This window comes from Amia ocellicauda (assembly GCF_036373705.1).
Source record: "Amia ocellicauda isolate fAmiCal2 chromosome 11 unlocalized genomic scaffold, fAmiCal2.hap1 SUPER_11_unloc_6, whole genome shotgun sequence".
In the NCBI taxonomy this organism is placed as follows: Eukaryota; Metazoa; Chordata; class Actinopteri; order Amiiformes; family Amiidae; genus Amia; species Amia ocellicauda.
In genome coordinates, this window is record NW_027102664.1 from 287,273 (window position 1) to 291,987 (window position 4,715).

At 47.4% G+C, this 4,715-nt stretch overlaps 2 non-coding genes across 2 annotated transcripts; both read left to right on the forward strand.

Moving 5' to 3' along the window:
* The first annotated feature begins 1,857 nt into the window (after positions 1-1,857).
* On the forward strand, positions 1,858-1,930 carry trnav-aac (transfer RNA valine (anticodon AAC)). Its single transcript has one exon. It is a non-coding gene; the product is annotated as a tRNA-Val (tRNA).
* Positions 1,931-4,088: 2,158 nt separating this feature from the next.
* trnav-cac (transfer RNA valine (anticodon CAC)) lies at positions 4,089-4,161 on the forward strand. The gene has a single exon. It is a non-coding gene; the product is annotated as a tRNA-Val (tRNA).
* Positions 4,162-4,715: the final 554 nt, after the last annotated feature.

Consider the following 4,715-nt stretch of genomic DNA (forward strand, 5'->3'; position numbering starts at 1 on the left):
ACAATATGACCTATTTTAAAAGTAAACAGAGGTGTATTAAACATGCTCAGTAAAAGGTCATACAGATGTTGATGAAATGGCCTAATATCATTCTTGGCCCCCTTGAGCGCTTCATCCCAGTGTTCGTACCCCCCGGTCTTTGTTACAGCAGCCATTAACTTTTCCAGGTTTGAAAGTTGATCCTCATCGATGGTTAAATCTGTAGAGAAAAGGCTCGCGTTGGCTACTTTTCTGTCAAGCACATGGTGTAATAGCGCTCTCAGGTTAGCTGCAGAGTGTTGATGACAGAACCAGTTGCAGAAGCAGTCCAGGGTCTGAGGTCTTGGAGAGTAACCGCAGTCAAAGGGTTCCAGAGTGTATACAAAATCTGGGGAATAGAACCAGGGGTGATCCCGGGTTTGAAGAGGCCTGTAGAGCCTGTCGACGTCCGCAGCTTTCAGGTAAGACATTCTCTTTAATTTTCAACCATGATTGAATTGTTGCGCCTTTTATCCTATCTCTTCACTACGTCACGACACACCGCCCTCTTAGAAGAGAGTAGCCCCTGAGCCGTCAGACCCCCCTCCAAAACCCCACACGTCGTCTGTTTTATCATCGTCGTCGTCATTCAAGGGGGATATATAATCCATAATCCAGCATATTCTCCTTCTAACCAAATCCAGTTGCGAACATTTGGTCAAGATGTCAAAACCATCATTTATACAGTTTATGACCTCTTTCAAGAACGGCCAGTCCACGGCGTTAAACATAATTTCAGTAACCTGTTTTTCTGGATCCTCCACACCCCCTTCAATAGGGTTTGTAATCAGGGTACTGCTAAACAAAACCTTACGATCTGTAGTTAGAGATAGACTCTTCACCACTCTACCGTAGTTCTGCAAGCTTTCCCATTCACACCTTTCAAAACCCTGAGTCGGAGACTCCATTTCGCATTCTCTTGGACCCTCTTGCAAGCCTTCTAGAGTCTTATCCACAAGCCCCAGATCTCTCCAGGCCATCACCTTCAACCAGTCCTCATAAGAGTATTCAATTACCGTCTCAAAAGGTTCCAACGTACCCTCCTTCTCTCCCAAAGCAAAAAGCTCCACTCCAACATAGCTGGGATCCCTTTTAAAGCGGTAACCCCGTCGAGCCCCCCAGAACAACACCCAGGAGCATTCAATCTTCAAATTGGTGAGTACAGGAACCCTTGCCCGGGATTGTTTCTTGCGGGGTTTCATGTTGATGTCGCTGGACATGTTGAAGAAGCGGGATGTTTCTGATGCTGAGAATTAAAGAGGTATTGCCTAAAAGCAGCGCGGGTTCTTAAATAGAGAGGAGAGTTTCGGGGCGTTGCCTTCAGAGGGGTGGGGGTATTTATGGGTGGCCTTGATGTTCAGGGTTTTATGGGTGTACACTTTCTGACGGATATGACGTAGGAATAATTAAGGAAATAACTCTACCTAAAATCACGCCCCCCAATTATGACGTAGGAATATTAATAAGCTTAGGGCATACGTCATAACAAAATAGGCCGCGCCCAAAAAACCCTACTATCTACTCTTATGTAGTTGAAGGCGCAGTATAGCTCTGATAGTCTGGTGGTGACGGAAGACCACCAGCCGTTTGAACAAGCCATTCAGCATCACCTTGTTGGGCTAAGTGCAGGCACTGTCAGAGCGCAGGGCGTCCTGCCTTTGAAAGAGTTTCCGAAGTGTCCTGATGTGCCCTTTAGCAATGCCAAACAGGTCTGTGAAAATGGCATCCTTTCGCGGCACTTCAGACGCCATCTCACAGTCTAGCCGACCTGAAATGCCTGAGCCCGTTTTACCAGCAGGCTTCAACGGTAACCGTTTGAAGCAAGACGTGGCGGTGTCAGTTTCCGTAGTGTAGCGGTTATCACGTTCGCCTAACACGCGAAAGGTCCCCGGTTCGAAACCGGGCGGAAACAGCCTGCTGTGGGCCGGCCCTTTTCGTCCTGTTTGCCCTCGTGGTTCCCCGGAGGCGGTGGGTAGCTTTTCTTCATTGGAGTGCCCGAAATCGGTGCTCTCAGAGCGTCCGTCCGTCGACAGGTTGAAATTGTAAACGCTGGTGTAGCCACTTTTAATTAAAATCTGATGATGATGATGATGATGATGTTGTTGTTGTTGTTCTTGTTGTCATCGTGATCGCCGTCATTATTATTGTTAAAGTAAAGCAGTAGTTAGATTTGTTGCTACCGTAAGGTGTAGAAGGCACAATAGCTCTGTGATTGTCTGATGGTGGCACAAGACGAGCAGCAGCTGTTTGAACAAGCCATTGAGCATCACCTTGTTGGGGTAAGTGTAAGTCTTGTCATAGCTCAGGGCATTCTTCCTTTAAAAGAGTTTCCAAAGTGTCCTGATGTGCCCTTGAGCAATGCAATATAGGTCAGTGAAAATAGAAACCTTTATCTCACAGGCAGGCCCACGGGAAACGCCTGTGCGCGTTTTACCAGCCTGCTTCGATGGGAGCCAATCGAAACCCCAGGACAGGTTGGTTTCTGTAGTGTAGTGGCTATCATGTTCGCCTCACACGCGAAAAGTCCCTGGTTCGAAACTTGGCGGAAACAACCCGCGGTGCACGCGTGCCAGTGCCGTGTTACCCGTCCTCATCTCTCTGCCCCATGGCCGGCCGTCGTTTTCTCTTCCTCGGAGTGGCAAGAAATCCTGACCTTGAGAACAAATGATCGCAGAAGGGTAGCTTTGCGAGGCGCTGGAACTGACACTTTTAAAATCGATACATGTCGTTGCTGTTGCAATACGACCGTAGCAGGATCGGTGACATTGCTGTTACTCTTATGTAGTTGAAGGCACAAAATAGCTCTGATAGTCTGGTGGTGACGGAAGACCACCAGCCGTTTGAACAAGCCATTCAGCATCACCTTGTTGGGCTAAGTGCAGGCACTGTCTGATCGCAGGGCGTCCTGCCTTTGAAAGAGTTTCCGAAGTATCCCGAAATCGGTGCACTCAGAGCGTCCGTCCGTCGACAGGTTGAAATTGTAAACGCTGGTGTAGCCACTTTTAATTAAAATCTGATGATGATGATGATGTTGTTGTTGTTCTTGTTGATGTTGTTGTTGTTGTTGTTGTTCTTGTTGTCGTCGTAGTCGCCGTCATTATTAATGTTAAAGTAAAGCAGTAGTTAGATTTGTTGCTACCGTAAGGTGTAGAAGGCACAATAGCTCTGTGATTGTCTGATGGTGGCACAAGACGAGCAGCAGCTGTTTGAACAAGCCATTGAGCATCACCTTGTTGGGGTAAGTGTAAGTCTTGTCATTGCTCAGGGCGTTCTTCCTTTGAAAGAGTTTCCAAAGTGTCCTGATGTGCCCTTGAGCAATGCAAAATAGGTCAGTGAAAATAGAAACCTTTATCTCACAGGCTGGCCCACGGGAAACGCCTGTGTGCATTTTACCAGCCGGCTTCGATAGGAGTTATTCGAAACACCAGGACGGGTTGGTTTCCGTAGTGTAGTGGCTATCACGTTCGCCTAACGCACGAAAGGTCCCCGGTTTGAAACCGGGCGGAAAGAGCCTGCTGTGGGCCGGCCCTTTTCGTCCTGCTTGCCCTCGTGGTTCCCCGGAGGTGGTAGGTGGCTTTCCTTCATTGGAGTTCCCGAAATTGTTGGACTCAGAGCGTCCGTCCGTCGACAGGTTGAAATTGTAAACGCTGGTGTAGCCACTTTTAATTAAAATCTGATGATGATGTTATTGTTGTTGTTGTTGTTGTTGTTGTTCTTGTTTTTCTTTTTGTCGTCGTGGTCGCCGTCATTATTATTGTTAAAGTAAAGCTACCGTAAGGTGTAGAAGGCACAATAGCTCTGTGATTGTCTGATGGTGGCACAAGACGAGCAGCAGCTGTTTGAACAAGCCATTGAGCATCACCTTGTTGGGGTAAGTGTAAGTCTTGTCATAGCTCAGGGCGTTCTTCCTTTGAAAGAGTTTCCAAAGTGTCCTGATGTGTCCTTGAGCAATGCAAAATAGGTCAGTGAAAATAGAAACCTTTATCTCACAGGCTGGCCCACGGGAAACGCCTGTGCGCGTTTTACCAGCCGGCTTCGATGGGAGCCATTCGAAACACCAGGACAGGTCGGTTTCCGTAGTGTAGTGGCTATCACGTTCGCCTCACACGCGAAAGGTCCCTGGTTCGAAACCGGGCGGAAACAACCCGCGGTGCACGCGTGCTAGTGCCGTGTTATCTGTCCCTGTAACGCGGCCGGCCATCCCTCGGAGTGTCAAGAAATCCTGACCTTGAGAACAAACAATCACAGAAGGGTAGCTTTGCGAGGCGCTGGAACTGACAGTTTTAAAATCGATACATGTTGTTGCTGTTACAATACGACCGTAGCAGGATCGGCGACATTGCTGTTACTCTTATGAGTAGATAGTAGGGTTTTATGGGCGCGGCCTATTTTGTTATGACGTATGCCCTAAGCTTATTAATATTCCTACGTCATAATTGGGAGGCGTGATTTTAGGTAGAGTTATTTCCTTAATTATTCCTACGTCATATCCGTCAGAAAGTGTACACCCATAAAACCCTGAACAACAAGGCCGCCCATAACCTGTTGTTCTTGTTTTTCTTGTTGGTCAACTGTAGAGTGTGAATGGGTCGGCTCTTCCTGTAGTGGTTGGGGGTCTTTTTTAAATATACATGTAATGGTTTAGTAAATCTAAACCGTTATAAGATCAACAAGTTCTGTTGTCTGTAATGGTCCCA